At 50.5% G+C, this 18,638-nt stretch overlaps 1 long non-coding RNA gene across 1 annotated transcript; it reads left to right on the forward strand.

Moving 5' to 3' along the window:
• The first annotated feature begins 15 nt into the window (after positions 1–15).
• Positions 16–14,636, forward strand: LOC131894308 (uncharacterized). Its single transcript, XR_009374879.1, has 3 exons — positions 16–2,943; positions 7,436–7,537; positions 14,261–14,636. It is a non-coding gene; the product is annotated as an uncharacterized LOC131894308 (long non-coding RNA).
• The last annotated feature ends 4,002 nt before the right edge of the window (positions 14,637–18,638 follow it).

Raw genomic sequence — 18,638 nt, forward strand, 5'->3', positions numbered from 1 at the left:
CAGGAAGTGACCTGGGTTCCTTTTCCTCGTGAGTAGGACTGTGTGCTTGTTGGCTGCTCTTCAGGAGAAGAGGCTGATGGGAGTTGACTGCACGCAACCATGAGCTTCTCTCCTTCTTTCCACTGTCTGTATTGTGTCTACCTCAGTCCCAAGATCTTCGAGGACCAGAGAGGCAAGGCATCCATCAGGACTCTTAATGTGAAGCCTCAAAGCCCAGCATATCTTCTTCCATGAACGGATGGGCTGGAAGGATGCTGGAGGACTGGATGAACTACAGGGTGTATGCCAGGACAAGCAGATCCAGATGGTCCTTGAAGAGCATGGCCTATGGCTCTGCAGTTCCCGGGTCCTGAAGCACGGAGCTCCGGGACTAAAGGTTCCAGGAGCTCAGGCCCCTCCCCGCCTCTCGTCTTTCTTTGCATTGGCTCCTGTCTCACTCCCTGAAAGGTCCTCACAAGACATAGCATCTGGCCACGTTCTCCGTCATCTTCCTCCAGTTCTTCCTCTTGTCCATCAGGACTGTGCACAATCCCCCAAGTGGCCCTTCTGGTTGGCTCGTCTGTGCTCCATACTTTCCCTGGACAAATCCAGCACCCGGCCAGTGCATACAGAATGCATCAGGTCCCCGGCATCAGTTGATGGACCTTAACGATAGCTTCAGACCTAGTGGGACGTGAAGTAATCCTGGATGCAGGGCCAACCATACCTCCGTGACCCAGAGGACCCATTGTGGTGTGCCCCCCAGGGTTCTTGGGCGCTTTGCTCTTTATTGCTTATATGGGGACCTGAAAGCACTTTCCTGTTTCAATATTCTTCCTCTCCCAAATGTCTTTTAATTCAGTGTCAGTTTGCTGTAGTTTGGCCTCATGGACGTTGTCATCCAGGAATTCTTCACGTGAGTGTGTAGGTTGGTTGCTCCATAATCTAACATACGGTTGTTTGGGAACGATACTCTTGGACCGGGCTTTCCTTTAAATTAAAAATGTTTTGTTTGTAGAGGAGCTTTAGGTTACTTAAATTGGCAGCTTCTGTTACCTCTTCATGATCGTTAAGAAAACTGGAATGTTGCTGAAGAGGGCTGATGCTGTGTGGTGGGATTGCTCTCCACCTGGTGTTCTTTATCTTGAAGTTCAATGGTTTCATTGGGTTTTAACTTGGCATTTTTCCTCATAAGTTTTCCTATGAACGACATGTGTATGACCCAAGAAGTCAGAGCACACTGTAGCTCCAGAAGCTTTTCTTACCCGTGTCTTCGTAGGGACTGTCAGTGGTGTCTGCTTGGTTCTTGACCCAGGGACACCAGTGCTCCTTGGGCTGGAGGGTCTTAGTCTTCATTGTTTATCAACTTTCTCTGATGAATAATCATTGCGGCAAGCCACTCAGTTTCCAGGAACAGCTAGTTTGTCTGATGTTTTCTCTTGCTTTGTAATAACATCATAAGGCCCTTGTTTTGTCTTAATCATTGTGTTAGTCCATTTTTCACTACTATAGTGAAATACTTGAGGCAGGACACCTTTACAAAGAGATGAGGTTCGGCTTCCAGTTTTAGATGCTGTAAGCCCAATCAGCAATGTGCAGGCTTTGGTGGGGGACCCATGGCAGATGCAGGAGTGCAAGGTCACACCTCAGAACAGGAAGTAAAGGTGGCACAGGTTTTTCTAACCATCCTCGGAGGATGGCTAGCCAGAGCTTCCCAGGAAACACCTACCCCATGATCCAAGGGGTTCCCCCAGGTCCCTCCTCTGAAGGTTTCCCAGTGTGTCAGCACACCATCATATAAACCAGCTTCAAGCACAGCCACTAGCAGTTACTCTGTGTACAATTCTATACGGTATGTATGTATGTATGTATGTATGTATGTATGTAGTATGTATGTATGTAGTATGTATGTATGCATGTATGGAGACAGGCTCTCCCTGGGTGGCCCTGGCTGGCCTATGAACTCTATGTACGTTGTCTGGCATTCTTTTTCTTTGCCTAGCATTTGCCTTTTCCTAATATTCTTTTTCTCTGTCATCGTGTTTCCTAGTTTGATTTCTGTTGATGTGATAAAACATCATGCCAAAAGCTACATGGGGGAGGAAGGTGTTAATTCCGGCTCATATTTCCAGGTTCTCACATGGGGAAGTCAAGGCAGCAGGACCTAAAAACAGCTGGTCACGTCACATACACAGTCTGGAACGGAGAGAAATGAATGCGTACACGTCTGTTTGCTTTTGTGCTGCTCAGGTTCCCCGCTCTGATGTAGTTCAGGATTTCGTGCCTAGGGGATGGTGCTGCCCGCAGTGGGCAGAGTCTTCCAACATCAGTTAACTTTAGACAACTGCACAGACATGTCCACAGGCCAACCCAGTGCAGACAGCTCCTCACCGAAACAAGTAAAGCCAATCAGCACACCGTGTCAGGATGTTTCTGCGACGTGTTCCTTTCCATCTCCTTCGCTCTTTGGAAGGCCTCTCAGAGCATAAGCAACCACACAGCGCACCTCTGGTGTCCTTTAAATTTTACCTGATTCCTCTTGATGTCCCGTGCAGTTTGGAACAATACCCAAAGACTCGTCTTTTCCTGTAAGAAAATGGAATTGAGAAAGAAAGTAGAACAGGGGGAGCCACAGCGGGCTCACACTTAGGCCTCTCAATCCCAAGGACAGACCTTGGCACCCAGAAAGCCTGGAAAGGAAAAATGGGATGTTTGAACCAGTGGGAGGGGTCAAGGGTCGGTGACAGGAATATCAAGGGTGCTCACTTTTCAGGGGAAGGGACAGCGAAAGGTCTGTTTGCTATAGAAGGACATCCCCTGACACCTTTCTGCCTGCGGACGTGCGCTCATTCATGGGTCTTCGTTTCTTTTAGATGGAGTTTCCTGGGAGGCTCGGAGCTCCCTGTTGGCTGTAAATGTCCACGTAATGAAGTCCAAGGCACTGACATCTCCCTTTATCAGCTAGTAAGTGTGCAAGCTCAGTTATGAACTTGACTGCGTGAGCTGCAACTCCTTAAGACAGTGCAGGCTTACCCAGACCAAAATGTGCTTGTGTTTTAGGAATTCAGTTTGACTTGGCCACCTTCTGGTTTTTTTTTGGGAGGGGGTTGTTTGTTTGTTTTTGTTTTTCGAGACAGGGTTTCTCTGTGTAGCCCTGGCTTTCCTGGAACTAGTTATGTAGACCAGGATGGCCTTAAACTCACAGAGATCTGCCTGCCTCTACCTCCCAAGTGCTGGGACTAAAGGTGTGCACCACCACCACCTGGCTGCAGGTTCTGCTTTTTAATTCATCTCTTTTTGTTATTGTTAAAGAAGAAATTCAATATAAATTTAATAAAAAACTTTTTTCTTTTCCTTTTTGAAGTCATCCATTCGCGAGTGCAAATGAGTGTGTGTGTGTGTGTGTGTGTGTGCCCAGTCATCAAACTCGTGTGTTGTATCCTCATCCCCCAAACACTCCCAGGCAGCAGTTCTTAGAAATAGGACTTTCAGGAGGCAGTTAAGGCTGAGGGGGTTCTAATCCAGAGGATTGGAGTTTTAGACTCTTAAGAGCTGGTTCTCAACCTTCCCAATGCTGTGACCCTTTAATACCGTTCCTCGTGTTGTTATGACCCCCCAACCATAAGATTATTTTCGTTGCTACTTGAGAACTGTAATGAATTGTATTGTAAATATCTGACAGGTGACCCTGTGGGGGTTGTGACCCACAGGTTGAGAACCACTGTTTCAAAGGAAGAGAAAGCCTTTTCTCAGCTGTTCCTCCATACTCCCACCCTAACAAGGGGCCTGGAGAACATAGAGGAGGTCCACAACTGTCTGCAAGGCAGGAGCTGACCCTGGGGACTATAGGCTTGGATTCCTCCACGGTGAGAAAAAGTGTCTGTTTATGCCCCAGGTTATGGTATTTTCCCTCCCTCCCTTTCTTCCTCCTTTCCTTCCTTCCTTTTCTTAAGGCCCAGGCTGGCCTTAGACTCTCTGTGTAGCTGAGGACAGTCTCCACCTACCAACTGCTGAGATTACAGGCGTGCATCACTATGCGTGGATTATGTAGTGCTGGGGTTGGACACAGGGCATTGTACATGCTCTGAGAGCACCCTGCCCACTGAGCTAGATCTTCAGCCCAGACGACCATATTTTCATGGTTTTGCTTTCCTTTTCTCCCTCCCTTCCCTCCTCCTCTCTGATGATTCACGTGTGCGTCTGCCCCAGGAGAGCACCCCTTGACACGGAGTGATGTGCAGCCAGGCCCCTGGGCGGCCTGAGGTGGGGCAAGTTTGCACATAGCATCAACCACCGTGGCCCTAGCTTTGCTTTCTCCCCCAGCTAGGGGGACGGAGAGCACCTGAGGCAGGAAGAGTGGCGAAAGGCAGCAGATATCTCTGTCCCCAAACAGTGGCTTCAGGTGGTTTTAGTTTCTGGACCCTTTCAAAACTTGTAGTGGGCAGCCATTCCAGCTTTGGTCTGGACGTTCCAACCCCCATTGAGGCTTCGGTAATTATCACGCCTATAAGGTGGGGCCAAGAGAGGATGCTGAAGATCCGAGATCCGGATGCACCACCTTTGCTCTGTTCCTGGACCCTGGGCGGTGGTGGAGGTAGACCGAGCAGAGTTCTCCAGAGAACACCACCAGACTGCGACACACCTTCCCCAGACCCTGCGACCTACCTATCCCTTCATTTGTAAGTTACGCCACTAATAAACCTCCCTTTTAACTACGTGGAGTGGCCTTAATAATTCCACCAATAAAAACTACAAACCCTTGGGGCAGAAGCAGGCAGACCTCTGTGAGTTGGAGGCCAGCCTGGTCTACATAGTGAGACCCTATCTCAAAAACAAAACAAAAAAACACACAATTCTTGTTGTTGTTGTTGTTTTGAGACAGGGTTTCTCTGTGTAGCCCTGGCTGTCCTGAAACTTACTCATTAGACCAGGCTGACCTTCAACTCACAGAGATCCCTGCCTCTGCCTCCTGAGTGCTGGAATTAAAGGTGTGCCCGGCTAAAACCCACAATTCTTAATTCTTAACCTTTGTTAAATGCATAAACTTTGGATTATAAATATTTATGTTTTTTATATTGAGACTGAAATTGAAACATCTTGAGAATGGACATTTATTTCATGGAATATAGCAATGACAAGCATTGCCCATGAACAGACCTTGGGTTATTGTGAAATTCATTTTGATCTCATGATCTTCTGAGGCCTGAGTATTAAGGATGCTGAAGGACCAATTCTGTAGAGTGACTTTTACTTGCCTGGTTTTATAGTATCTGAATCCTGGGGTATCTTAGGAACTGTGTGAGAATCTCGGCTTGGCTCTCTACACACTTTGAAGTGCTGTCTCCTCTGTGAATGGTTTCACCACCATTGTGTTTAGGATCTTAGTTTTCACAGTGACTCCAGGGACAAGAGCACAGGAATCTGTAACCCAGGATGGAACCCAGAGTGTCCAGTCCAAGCCTGAGAGCCCAGTGGGGCCAGGACAGCTAGGAACACAGCCCATCACAAAGGCATGTACGTGCTTAAAGCATTGTGAAGTTTCTTTATGACTGTTTTTGTAACTTCAGTTTCTCAAACATGAAGTCTGTACATCACAATGTCACAAAATAATCTCTAGATTATTGGACACCTAGATTTAATAGTGGTCCAGAGAAGACAAAAGGTTGGACTTCAGTGCTTGTCGGCACTGTGTTCTTCCCTCAAGAACCTTGCTGAGCTTTACAATTTTACCTCAGTCCTAGCTTCCTCTCCCGGGTGGTGTCTGCTACGCCCTGCCTTCAGCAAGATCTGTCTCCTTCATTTTACTGCAATCCTCTTTCCCCCGAGGCCTCCTCTTCCTGTCCTCTGAACCCCACCTTCTTTTAGGTTCTGAATGCCCGCTTGCCCATCTGTGTTCACAGTTGGGTTCGGTCTCTCTCTCCTAAAGACCCTGTGATGGTGGTGACCTGGGTTGAAAGTCCCCTCCCTAGCTCACCATATTGAACTAGAGTCCCTGAACAACTTCCTGTCCCAACAGCAGCCTCAGGCAAGCTGTTGGAGGTCCTGCCTTGACCCTTGTGTGAGGATCTGCTAGCAGTATTGTAGAAGTAAAGATGTCTATCCAAATGAAAACAAGAGGTTTCTTTAGAGTTTGCCATGACTGGAGTGTCAGACGTCATGGCTTGAGACTGGCAGACTCAAGGCAGGCAGAGGAGTGGGGGAAGTCGGGGTAGGGAGAGGGACCACGGGTAGAGCTGTTGGCGAGGCGTGTTGGGGGTGGGTCAGTGCCAACACGGCTCTCATGCAGTTGGCAGGGAGCCCGTTGGCTCTGGCTGGCCTGGGGATGGAAGCTGTGGGCTGTGAAGTCCGGGCAGCTCCGGGTGCATTGGTGTAGAAGTTGTTCTTGAGAGCATGGCTTCCGGGTTGGTTGCTGTGGCTAGGACACTGGTCGCCTACGCACATGGCCACAGATTTATGTAAAAGTTCGTTTGAATGTACAGTCTGGCCATCATTGCCTGTATGTGGTTTCTCCATGTGGTTTTAGGCGCACGTCCATGTGGCTAAGCTGATTCATGAGATTCCTGTTTGATATTTCATAGTGTTTTACCTGAACTAAGCAGACATGCCCAGAAATGGCCTTGAGAAAGCAGCAGCTGTCCCCATTTAGAGATTTCCCCTCAGGCAGCTGCCTGGAAGGTGGAAGGCGGGGCTGGCCGCACTGTGCTGCTGTCCCCACCCGCTGGTGGCCCTGAGCAGGTGGGGGAGGGAAGGCTGGCCAGGATTAGCACTCCGGGAACCCGTTGCTCACTGTCCATTTTTATATTCACAGTCACAGAATTGGGAAGGCGTTTTTTTTCTCGTCACCCCTCGACCCCCACCCCAGACAGGGTTTCTCTGTGTAACAGCCCTGACTGTTCTAGAACTCACTCTGTAGACATGCTGGCCTTGAATCCACAGATATCTGCCTGCCTCTGCCTCCCTAAAGCTAGGATTAAAGGCATTCTCATAAACTGTTCTTTGAAAAGTTCTTCTGTGGCTAAGACATGGTAATTTTCCTTGACACCTAACTCTAGGCCTATAACTCCAGCTCCAGGGGATCTGACACCCTGTACTGGTGCGCGTGCGCGCACGCATACATACATACACACACACACACACACACACACACACACACACACACAATAAAAAAAGTAAATAAATAAACCTTGAAAATACTTCTGTGTAGGAAAGCCTATGAGCAGTCCCCTGGGCTCCTGGGTCGTCTTCACACTCCTGAATCATGTCGTCGTCTGAGCTTGGGCTTTAGACCTCACCTGCCTGCACTGAAAAGCCCCCGTTTCCACCTCTTGTTGCTGTGAAACAGTCTTGTGCTGACAGTGTTTGGTGGGGTCCTCAGCTGAGCCTGGGGTGTTGGGATAGATGTTTCTGGATAGTTATCAAGGAGGTTTTAACCATTTCTCCTTTGTCCTTGCCACAGGAAAAGCCAGCCGATTCAACCCCCGATTGGACTCAGTTAGATCTTAATCCCAGCCTCTGAAGAGTTCTAAAGCATCCTTGACGTGGCTTCTGCAGATGTTGGGTATATATTGCTCCTTGCCATAGAGTCCTGCTCCCTGCTTTCTCCCCATGAACACACATGACCTCTCTGGCTTCACTAGAAAGCACAGCTGCCCTGAATAAAATCATTGATTCTAATATCTGAGAGCTACTGATGTCAGAGGCTCTAGAACAAATCATTAACTAAACCAAGTGTATTACAAGAAATCCACAGAGTCTGCTTAAAGGGTAAAGGAATTTATTAGGGAGGAAAACTCACTACAGCATGGGAGATTTATTATAGGGTCCTGGAAGAACAGTCTCACGCTGTTCTTCCGCCTGGTCCGTCTCAGCATCCAAGTCCACGAGGGAGAGAAGGGAGTGATGTAGTGCACGTCTCAGGTCTTACAGGTAGCCTGGACCCACACCCCAGGGGCAGGTATTTCAAGGTCATAGGTAGGTAGGACAGTTACCTGCTACATCTCTAGGGGCTGTGCTTCAAGGTCATAGAACAGTTATCTGCTACACAAGGGAGTTTAAATCGATCATCTTACACACACACACACACACACACACACACACACACACACACACCGCCCTCCTTGTGTCTACGGGTGTTTTGTCTGCATGTGTACCAGTGCCGTGTGTGCAGTGACCTTGGAGGCCAGAAGAGGGCGTTGGATCCTCTGGGACTGGAGGGACAGATGGTTGTGAGCCACAGTGTGGGTGCTGGGAATCCAACCCAGTCCTCTGGAAGAGCAGCCAGTGTTCTTGACTGCTGAGCCTTCTCTCCAGCCCAGATGGAAAATTGACTTTTAAGAAGTTTATCTCGCCGGGCGGTGGTGGCGCACGCCTTTAATCCCAGCACTCGGGAGGCAGAGCCAGGCGGATCTCTGTGAGTTCGAGGCCAGCCTGGGCTACCAAGTGAGTTCCAGGAAAGGCGCAAAACTACACAGAGAAACCCTGCCTCGAAAAACCGAAAAAAAAAAGTTTATCTCAACTAATTTCTTGACTATTCAAATTTTAGTTCTATGTATGAAATTTTTTTTTAGATTTATTTATTATGTATAGTGTTCTGCCTGCACATATCTCTTCAGGCCAGAAGAGGGCGCCAGATCTCATTACAGATGGTTGTGAGCCACCATGTGGTTGCTGGGGATTGAACTCAGGACCTTTGGAAGAGCAAGCAGTACTCTTAACCTCTGAGCCATCTCTCCAGCCCTATGTATGAAGTTTTTAATCAGATGATGAACACACACTGCTCCTGGAGTCCCCCAGACATGACCAATGCAAGCTTTGATGGTGCAGGTAAACTTCTGGATGTGGCCTGCTGTGAAAATATCTGCACACATGGAAACCACCAGGCTCCTAGACACTGTTGCTGAGGGCTAAGCATGTCCATTGTCTCTGCTGTGCCCAGGTCGCAAGACCCCCAAGCAAGACCACCACAGAGCCAATATCCGATGCAAGCACACAGGTTTTTAATAACAAAACAAGCAAGTTTGGTCCGCGTCCAGCATCCGACACAGCGGGTGGAGGAGGAGGTTGGCCCCCGAGCCCTCACTTTAAGGGGTTTATATAGGAAAGGTTTACATGCAGCTTGGGATTGGACGAGGAGGCTAGGGGTGGGGTAGTTCTTTGAAGTTACTGGCTGAACTATAAGCATGAGGTTACTAATTGCTAACAGGATTCAGGGTATCTGCAGGGACATAAATTTTTGTTCCCTATGTCCTGCTTTTGTTGACACATTTAGATTTATTGTTCTCATCCTACTCTCCCCTGAGGTCAACTTCTGGTCAGGTGAGCCCATTACTCCCCATATCTTGTTTTGCCAAGTCCAGGATACATAGATTTATTGTCCCAGCCTTTGGTTACTTCTAAAACTGCTGGTCAGCAAATACCTTTGGAGGAGGGGAGGGGGAAGCATCTTTCAAGATGGCTACTGATTTTTCCCTTTCAGTCTCCACCTAGCATGCCTCTCAGAAGGCTATGCCCTGAGCAAGCCTCAACCTTCTCTCAGAAGGCTATGCCCATGTGAGCAAGCCTCAGCTCTCTCTCAGAAGGCTATGCCCATGTGAGCAAGCCTCAGCTCTCTCTCAGAAGGCTATGCCGTGAGCAAGCCTCAACCTTCTCTCAGAAGGCTATGCCCATGTGAGCAAGCCTCAGCTCTCTCTCAGAAGGCTATGCCCATGTGAGCAAGCCTCAGCTCTCTCTCAGAAGGCTATGCCCATGTGAGCAAGCCTCAGCTCTCTCTAGGAGAGGCTGAACGAATATTTCAGACTCGGGCTCTGTTAACAGAGAGATCTACTATTGCTCCAATTGGATTTGTCATCTCTGACTCAGTCCTACTCACTCAGACTCTCTGTACCACACCTGCAGCTGTCCCATCCACGTGTCCCTTCGCTGAATGACTAACCCTGCATCCATGTGGCTTTGTGCAGAGTGAAGCCTTGGCTGGCCTCGTGATAGGGTGACGAAGCTCCCTCTGCCCTAGTCCCTGTCTAGTTCTGACAGGGTCATAACCGTTAATCCCAGCACCCTCCCTCCCTCCCTCCCTCCCTCCCTCCCTCCCTCCCTCTCTTTTTCGTTGTTTTTCTAAAGTCAGGGACTCATGTAACCCAGACTGGTCCCAAACTTGCTGTATAGCCGAGGCTAGTTTTGAATTTCCAATTCTTCTGCTTCTCCCTCCCCAATCTTGGGATCACCGGTGACACTTCCATGTGCAGCCCCCGTTCTGGCCTTTCCGTAGGGACTATGGTGACGGAAACACCTGCCCCCAGGAGACTGGCAGACACCCCCTGATCTGACTCTCGGATGTGAACGCAGGCCCTCTGGCAGGCAGAGGGCCCAGCTGTCCCTAGTCCTGATCTGAACCCACAGAGACATCCTGACACCTGTTGTTTCATTTTAAAGCTCTGGCTATGCCCGGAGATGAGACAGTACCGGCACTTCAATCGGTCAGAGAACACTGGGCTGCCCAGAGGCCTGGCCCGTTGGTTTTCTTGCATTTTTTTTAATGTTATTTTTAAGTTACTATACATGGCACTGGGCTCCACTGTGTGTATGACATTTCCATATACGCACCCCATACTCTGTTCTTATTTCCCCTCCCTCATGGCAGCTCTCCCCCTTGGGTAAACCAATGACCCCAGGCCTTACAGGCCTCACTGAGGCCGGGGCAACTCCTAGGCATTGGTGCTGCAGAGAATCAGGGGCACCCCAAGTTCGTCCCAGCTACCCCACTTCACCCGTGGCCTGCTTTGCTGAGACGGAGAACAATCCAGGCACAGCCAGGGAAGCACTGGGCTCTCTGGGTTGGTCTCTCTCTGCTTCCCTTCTAGTGATGTCTGAGGGTCCGTCTCCCAGTGCACACCCTTCCCCTCGCCCACAGACACACACACCTGCTCTGCAGCCCTGGCTTTGACCCTCACCGGATCCCTAGGCTTCCCTCAGAGTGGGTGTTGGGAGTAGCCCAGACCCTGTCGTCTTGGGCTGGGGACTATTGCCAGCTTCCTTGCCGGCTTACCTCATATCCTGTTCATTAGTCCAACCCACGACTGAGCGAACAAGTGGCTATTGGGGTTCCTGGGTGTCTCCACTGCCTCCTTTCAAGTCCAACCTGAGATGCACACGGGAGTCTGATAAACGTAGGGAGGAATCGCCCCTGGTGAGTCCAGCTTGAGAACAGAACTTGTGAGAAACAATTCCCACTTCATAAGAGCACTGTGTAGGCCGGGCCTCTGCCTAGCCTTGCTGGTGCGCTGACTAAGCAGAGAACGGTTTATGACCCTAACATGGCTCTGCCTCCCTCTCCTGAGGTGTCCGGAGGGAACAACCTTCCTTGCCATCCAGGTCTTACCTTTCCACACAGGGATGTGTGGGTTCATCCCTACACTTTACATCCTGTGGGGGGCCTCCCCCACTTTACCCTGGGTACTCTTGAGGAGAGAGGGATAAGAAAATAGCAGGTAGAAAGAGACCTAGTTGACAAGAGGAAAGACAGAAACACTGGACGGCTTCGGGAGGGCCTGGGTCAGTACCCAACAGCCCAGAACTTTATTCAAAAGGGCTTTTTATAACAATGCCAAGGGGCTAGGCAAAAGACCTCCCCCTTGCTAGATACAGCCCAGTGTAGACTCTTAAACACCTGGTAACCACGCCCGTGGTCAGATCATCCCTTTATGCAATACCTCTGGGTAAAGCAAGCTCAGATTCTGCGACCTTGAGCAATTTGGGCCTCCGCAACATCCCCGTTTATTCAAGGCTTATCAGGTGCAGGGCCTTGCAGGCAAACTTAGCTATGAGCAGTTTTCTACTGTAATTTTCCATTGGGGGTGGGTGGGTAACTAAGCAGATCTTGGTTGCAGGGGAGAGAGGGATAGCCAGGCCAGCAGGCATTTGCCGAGTCTGGTGTTCTTTGTCCCTCTGTACCTGGACCTAAGGCTCAAGGCACCTATGAAAGTGAACTATCTGATTTATTTATAACACGTTCAGCCTGAGTCCTCCAGCCCCCCTCCCCCCCAATGCAAACCCCCAGTCATGGGAAAACAGTCCTGGAGGGAGAGGTGGTTGCTGAGCTCAGGCTGGGACCTGCTCCAGGCTGTGCCACACTGCCCACAGGACAGTGGCTCCCAGGCTGGGACTCCACTTTATTTTCTTTTTTTAAAGATTTTTTCTTTTTCTTTTCTTTCTTTTTTTTTTTAAGATTTCTTTCTTTCTTTTTTAATTTATTTTATTTATTATGTGTACAGTGTTCTGTCTGCATGTATGCCTGCTGGCCAGAAGAGGGCACCAGATCTCATTACAGATGTTTGTGAGCCACCATGTGGTTGCTGGGAATTGAACTCAGGACCTCTGGAAGAGCAGCCAGTGCTTAACCGCTGAACCGTCTCTCCAGCTCCGGGACTCCACTTTATAAAGTGGTGGTTTGTTCCACTTGGAGCGCCAATGCTGGGGCATGACTCTGTACCTTGTTTGCACAAGCAAGCAGCCACCATCTGTCCTGCACAAGCCAGAGCTACATAATGAGACCTTGTCTCAAAACAAACACAAGTTACTAGAGTGCTTGCTGAGGTCCATCCTTAGTGTGTGTGAAAGATAGCAAGAGGAGGGAGGGAGGGAGGGAGGGAGGGAGGAAGGGAGAGAGAGGAGGGAGGGAGGGAGGGGGGGAGGGAGGGAGGAGGGAGGGAGGGAGTTAGTTTTAGTTGGAGTTGTTTCCCCTGTTAAAGACCTGGCCTTGTTTGTCTGGCTGAACTTCTACAGCTCATGTTCAAACACACACATACACACACACACACACACACACACGCACACGCACACGCACGCGCACACGCACAGCACATAACATCTGTGGAGGCTGGGTCTGGTGCAGACTTTGCACCTCTCCAAAGCCCCTTGGGTCTGTGACTATGCTCAGGCTTCACCAGGAATTCCAATGAGGGGCACCCACAGGCCTGGTGCATGGGCTTGAGGGGGGCACAGAGATGGGCTGAGAGCTGAGGGTCCCCACACACTGACCCCTCCACACGTCAGGCAGGGGTCCTCCCCATTCTCTGAAGGGCTTCAAATAGTCTGTCCCTCGAGAAGTAAGTCACAGAACTGCAATCACAATTGTTGAAGCCAAACTGTTAAAGTTGCGGTTGACTTCAGAGTGTTTGAAAGTCTGTGAATGCACCCTTGGGGCGAGTCTACCTTTGCTTTAACGTAAGACTCCAGCTCTGACACATGAGGGACACCAGAGAGGAAGAGAAAAGAGAAAAACTCGCAACAACTTACTTTCTGGAAGCTTCTCTAATGCCTGTCCCATCCCTACCCCTTCCCAGACCCAGGAAGAAGTGAGATGCTGGCCACAGTGCCAGAGTGAAGGGCAAGCGCTCCGGCTGCAGCAGGTGCCTGAGGGAGGACACCAGAGCCAGTTAGTACTGGGACAGTGTGGTGTCAGGAACAGGTCTAGAACATAAAACAACAACTGAGGACCCGGTGGATACCAGAGGCAGTGCGTGGGAGTGAAACACAGAGATGTTGGCCGGTTCCGTCTGCTGGCTGGTCGGGGGAGATGGGATGGGAGCGGACAGCTGTGCTCCCTGCCTCCATTCCTCCAGAGGAGAACGAGGCTCCTGGGTGTCTGCGGAAAACAGGGACCACACAACCTTGCTGCATCTCTTAGTACAGTTCCAGACACAGTTAGAGTGGAGTAAACATAAAAGCCAGTGCGCGTGTGTGCGTGTGTGTGTGTGTGCGTGTGTGCGTGTGTGCGTGTGTGCGCGTGTGTGCGCGTGTGTGCGTGTGTGTGTGTGCGTGTGTGTGTGCGTGTGTGCGTGTGTGCGTGTGTGTGCGTGTGTGCGTGTGTGCGCGTGTGTGTGTTTGAAATAGGCTCTCACTATGTATCTCTGGCTATCCTGGAACTCTCTCTGTAGACCAGGCTGTCCTTGAACTCACAGAGATCACTTGCCTCTGCCTCCCAACTAAAATATTTTTAAAAATTCTTCTCAGTCAGGATTTTCTGTAGCTTGCTTCTAGAGACAGACAAAGTAATAGGAAAACAAAATTAAACAAATCTTTTCCTCACTGGCAGACCAACTCAGTGCCCAAAACACTACGCAGAGCTGGGTTGAAAGAGCCCAGAGTAGATATCTCAGAGGAGAGCAGGCATGGAACGCAGACCCAGAGCTCCCTCCCTTGGGTTCTCTACACTGTGGTTTGAGAGTAAAGGTCATTATCATTTTGGAGCATAGAATTCTTATTTCACTCTTTTCCTCATAAATAGTTCAAGAACAGGAACTGGGCTTCACGTCACTCCGCCTCACAGGACTTCAGGACACCGCAGGCAGAAAGCGACTTCCCTTCTTCCCACTGTGCTGTGCTTGTTTTTAGCCAAAGCCACAGGTGAGTGACCTAGGCTCAGGGAGTGAGCCAGGCTCTGTTTTCTGTCTCATCGTTGAGTGTGATCTGTAAGGTACACACCCCATCGCATCTAACCTCACCTGCCTTCGCCACCGACATTAAAGTGGGATGTGCTCACTCCTCTTCCGCACGGTCACATCTTGGCCCCTGAGGATGGGGTCCTCCATCAGTAATCCCTCTGTCCCAGCTGAGAGCCGCTTCCTTGAGAAGAGAACCTGTGAATGCCCGTGCAAAAGATGGCTGAGTGATGCAACCCAGCAACACCTCCGGAAAATAGTCCCGTTATGTCCACGTTCCAGAACTTCTAGCAGAAAAGCTAGGACGAATGTATGGGCGTCCAAGGACACAGGGGGAGTGTAAATCTGTGAGTGATCACAGCTGAGGTTAGCTGGCTGTGCACGCCTGTGGAACTCGATTGTGCACTGACAATAGGCTTAGGGGCGTGAGTGACATGTCAACAAGCCTCACCCCATAAACACGTGTATATGTATACATTGGTATTCATGCACATGTATGCGTTCACAAACATGAATAAAGTGAACAGAAGTGGATGTGCTGCTTCTCAGCATCATTAAGGAAGTGAAAATAACCTCAGTGGCTGGGAACAGACACTAAATCTAACCAGACGAGTTAAATCTTCCGTGCCCACTCTCTATGATGGTGGTTGTGTCAATCATTTGCTAAACCACTGAGCCACGAAGAGGACTCATCCATCTCCCTCTCCTTTAGCTGGCTACCGAGTCCCGGAAGCACAGGCTTTCCCAGCAGGCAAGGCCTCTTCTCCATGCTGTGCTCTCAGCCCTGGCTGGAAGCTTCTATCTGGGACCATCTCAGCACGAGGTCCAGGTCCAGCATAGTCCCTCAAGGCCAGTGACGTGGTGTCTCCTCCTGGTCCAGCATGTCTTGTGACACTTCTGCTGTGGAAGCACTTGAGCAGAGCCGGAAGGGACAGGCAGGTGACCTCTCTGGTGTCTCTCTTCTCATCTGTCTAACGAACAGTGACAAGAACCACGCAGTAATAACACCTCAGAGTTCTGTGAGTGATAAGCACGTGTCACATGGGTGTAACAGCTACAGTGTGCTCAGTAGTGAGCCGAGGCCGGTGCTTATGGTTTCATGCCTCACAATTTAAACTACACATGTTTGTCCCAGTACATAAGCATGTACATGCATCTACACGCGTTTCTACATTCCACATTTGCATATACTGCCACACAAACACCTTCACAATCCACATCCATATACATGCACCACACATGTACACACACACACACACACACACCTGTAAACACAAATAGACACACATATACACACACACACTGCCTCTGCTCCTGTCCCCAGCACATCTCCCACATCCTTGACCTCATCTCTTAGCAGCCCTTTATCCACAGCAAGAACTGAGCAGGGAAGTGACGGTTGCTCCAGGGATGGCGGTGGCCCCTTCCACACCGCACCAAAGCAATCCACGGAGGGAATCCTGAAAAATGAGAGAAAGCAGGATCCAGATCTTGATGGCGGCGCTGTGAATGTGGAACTAGAGATCCCACCCAGCTGCCTTTGCCCACCGACACAGCCTGACCTTCCTTGAGGCCACTGACTCCCAGGGAGTGCCCAGTTCCCTTCAGAGCCCACCAATGCCTTGGCTTTGTTCTATACCTGTAACTTGATTCCAGCCCAGCAGAACCAGCTCCCCCCAGGGTGGAAAGGTCATCTTCTGGTTGAGGCAGAAGTCTGAGGACAAGTGTGGTGGGGGAGGGATCTGGCCAGGGTCACTGCTGTTCCTACAGCACAGACATTTGTGTAACTCTGAGAAGCCTGCCAGGCCTTTCAGGGTACAAGGGTTCAAGCAGAAACATCTGGATTCTGGACATGCTGTTGTGAGGTATGTCCACAAGAGACCACCACACGAACACTCATGGGGGACTTGCCCAAACCATGCATCCCTTTGTCTTTTATGCACAAAAATCACGTCCTTGTTGTCACACTTCCATTAGCACAAAAACAGAACTACACGAAGCCATAAAGCAAGGTTCATATATTTGGGCCTTTCCTGGACCTATGGACCAGGTCTTTGATGGATTGGGTCTTCGTTGCTGTTTTAGCAGGAGTTGAAAGTCCATGGGGTCTCTGAGGTCAGATGCCTCCAACATGGCGTCAGTTGTGCTGAGGTCTTTGAGTCTGTTACAGTGTGGGCAGAAGATGGCCGTGAGCTGGGGCCGGAACCACACAGGAGCCTGAGCCGGCTGTCAGCAGCCACAGCCCTGATTCACCCGCAGCTTGAACTCTGCAGGACACGTGGACGCAAAGCTAGTCAGGCTCTCCTGCAGTCACCTTACTGCCAACACAGCTGCGTCTGCTGTGCCGAGGCTGCAGCCAGGGTCCCCTGCTCCTCCTTGTGGCATCAAGATGCAGAGAGCCCGGCAGAAGGGACAGACTGCCTGCTGGAGAGGAGCTGGGCTGCCCTGCTCCACGCACCCCAGGATGGAAGCAGAAGGACAGAATCACATGCTATGTGCATGTGGGACTGCACGTGTGTGCCTTGTGTGTGCCTGTGTGGCTGCTGGGGTGTGGAGAGGATACAGGGACTCTCGGAGGCGGGAATGTCCAGAGCAGGACAGAGAAGGTGGGCTGGGGTGCTTTTCATCAGGACATCTGCTGTCTCAGAGGAACCCATGGGAGGACAGACCAGGAGAGCCGCTGTGCCGCGGGCACCCTCTGCTGGCCGACCTTGCATCCTACACCCCCAGCCCCAGGGATAGGAAATGCACCCAACTGAGAAAACTGGTGTTTGGAGGGAGGTAAGTGTTAGTGAGAAGGAGGACTTCTGTATCCACGAACAGTAGACCTGGGGGAGCCCTGTGTAAGCCCAGTTCCCTATCATCCCCAGCCTGCCCACATTTCTATAGTTACTGTTCAGGAAACTGTGGCCCTGAGGCAGGGACAGCTCTCACTTTTAGAAATGTCTGGCTTTCTCCCTCTGGGCTCCTTCCTGCTTTGAGAAATCTCAACACTTCGGGGCATTCAGTGCTGCCCTGGAATGAGGTCTCTCATTGGCTACATAGAGGCCAAAGGCCAGGCTGCCCTCTGTCCTGTCCTAAAGAAGGTCTCTCCAGCCGGGTGGTGGTGGCGCACACCTTTAATCCCAGCACTCAGGAGACAGAGCCAGGCAGATCTCTGTGAGTTCGAGGCTAGCCTAATCTAGAGAGTGAGATCCAGGACAGGCACCAAAGCTACACAGAGAAACCCTGTCTCGAAAAACCAAACCAAATCAACATACAAACAAAAAGAAGGTCTCTCCAAAGAGCTGTGCCTTGAGGGAAGAGGGAGAGCAGAGCTCTCCTCGGCTTCTCTTCCTTCATGCACACACGCCTCAGTTTTCCCCAAGGTATGTCTCAGAGGCAAAGGCACATCTATCCCCCAAGCCTCTGCTCCCAAGAGCTTACGGACCAAGGAGGACACGGAGGTGAAGATGCCGCCGCCACCGTTGGAGAAGGCTGGTTTACCGAAGCCTGGTGAAACCAGGAACTGTGTGTCATGCTCCTTGTTGCTATGGCAAAATCCTTGAGAAGAAGCAGTTTCGAGAAGGGATGCTTTATTCTGCCTCTCAGCTCCCAGGATCTAGTCCTTCATGGCAGCTAGTTACGTTGTATCCAAATCAGGAAGCAGAGAGCAAAGAATGGGGGTGCTCAGCCCATTTTCTGGGTTTGATTCAACCAAGGCTGCTCAAACCAATGGTGTGGTACCATCCACATTTAGGGGTGGGTCTTCCCACATCCACCCAATCTGGAAACTGTCATAGACAAGTCCAGAGACTTGCCTCCTAAGTGACTCTAGCTAGAGCTGGTCACGTTGTCAACCATCGCAAACGGTTTGGTCACGGGGCAGTTTTGTCTTGTTCCTGTATCTGAACCCACTTGGAGCATGGGAGGAAGAAAACATAAAGCTCCATACAGGGAGTGCAGAGTGTTGGCAGAGGCGGGCAGAGCGGCGGCAGAGGCAGAGCAGAGCCTCGGCAGAGGCAGAGCAGAGCCTCGGCAGAGGCAGAGCGGCGGCGGCAGAGACATGGTCGTAATAAAGACCATATAGGGAATGCAGCCAAGTGGGGATGAAAAAGCCACAGGTCAGACCCATCTGTCCCAGGCTGTCTGGGTCCTCTGGGTGTGTCAGAAGCCACCAGGCCCCACGTGATGTGACACCTGGCAGGTCTGGACATACTGTTCCCAGAACGTAGGACCTGATAT

Source organism: Peromyscus eremicus, chromosome 17, assembly GCF_949786415.1.
Source record: "Peromyscus eremicus chromosome 17, PerEre_H2_v1, whole genome shotgun sequence".
Taxonomy (NCBI): domain Eukaryota; kingdom Metazoa; phylum Chordata; class Mammalia; order Rodentia; family Cricetidae; genus Peromyscus; species Peromyscus eremicus.